Source organism: Plasmopara halstedii, assembly GCF_900000015.1.
Source record: "Plasmopara halstedii genome assembly, contig: Scaffold_2386, whole genome shotgun sequence".
Lineage (NCBI taxonomy): Eukaryota > Oomycota > Peronosporomycetes > Peronosporales > Peronosporaceae > Plasmopara > Plasmopara halstedii.
Window position 1 is genome coordinate 230,066 of NW_020189293.1, and position 1,209 is coordinate 231,274.

Genomic DNA, 1,209 nt, shown 5'->3' on the forward strand with positions numbered 1-1,209 from the left:
GTCAGTAAGAGCATTCTGCTTTCCCGGCTTATACTTCACCTCGAAGTTATATTTTGCAAAAAAGAATAGCGATCTAGCCATCTTCTGCGAGAGGTGGGGCGACTGAGCCGCAGTGTGTAATGACGCATGCTCTCTGTAGATCACAAACGGCTTGGAGCCGAGCAGGTGGACCCTGAACTTGGCAAGTGCAACTTCATCTCAAGTAGCTCCTTGTCATGAACTGAATAGTTCTTCTATGCAATCTTGAGCTGTCGAGATCCGAACGCGATCACCCGATCTCGCCCCTCGGCGTCTGCTTGTAGCAGTGCACAGCCGAAGGAAAAGCCTGAAGCGTCACAGACGACGCTGAAAAAACGATCAGGGTGTGGCAGTGCCAGTATTGGTGCATGCAGAAAGCTGTCTTTGATCCCGTCAAAAGTATCCTGATGTTCGATGTTCCAACACCATTCCACATCCTTTTGAGACTGGATAATGGCTGGGCCATTTCTGCGTAGTTTACGCTGTTACTTGTGCAAGTAATTGGCAAGACCTAGTCACTTACTCAGGTACTTTTGGTTCCTTGGAACCCTCAAAATTTACAATGGCCTCGACCTTAGCGGGATCCGCTCGAAGGCCACGCTTCCCAATGAAGCCCCCTAAAAAGGATGTCTCTTCTGCACCAAAGATGCACTTTTCTACATTGGCGTGCAGTTTGCTCGCATACACTCGAGCACCGCTCTTAGATGGACGATATGGTTCCCCTCATCAGTCCTCCCGTGCTCCGCACGACTGTGAACGAAAACGCGTCAAAGTATGTCTGTGCATACGCCCTGTGGGACCTGAACAACTGCGTGACAAGACGATTAAATGTTGCTGGTGCATTTGACAGCCCTTGAGGCATCATCAGCCACTCACAGAGCTCTCCGCTAGGAGTGATTACCGCTGTCAGCGGAATGTCACTCGCTCTCAGGAGCAATTGGTAGATACTATCTACCAAATCGAGTGCACCGAACTTCTTACACCCCACCATGCTGTTCTATAGAACATCCTTTCTAGGAATCGGTGTTGTGCCGGAATAATGGCAGCGTTGAGCTTATTGTAAGCATGAACGATACGCACTTGCCGTCTGGCTTCCGAACAGAAAACGTGGGTGTCGAATGGGGAAACTTACCCTCACGTACCATCCCTACGTCGTGCTTCGCACGGAAAAAGGCGTCAATGACGTCGCAC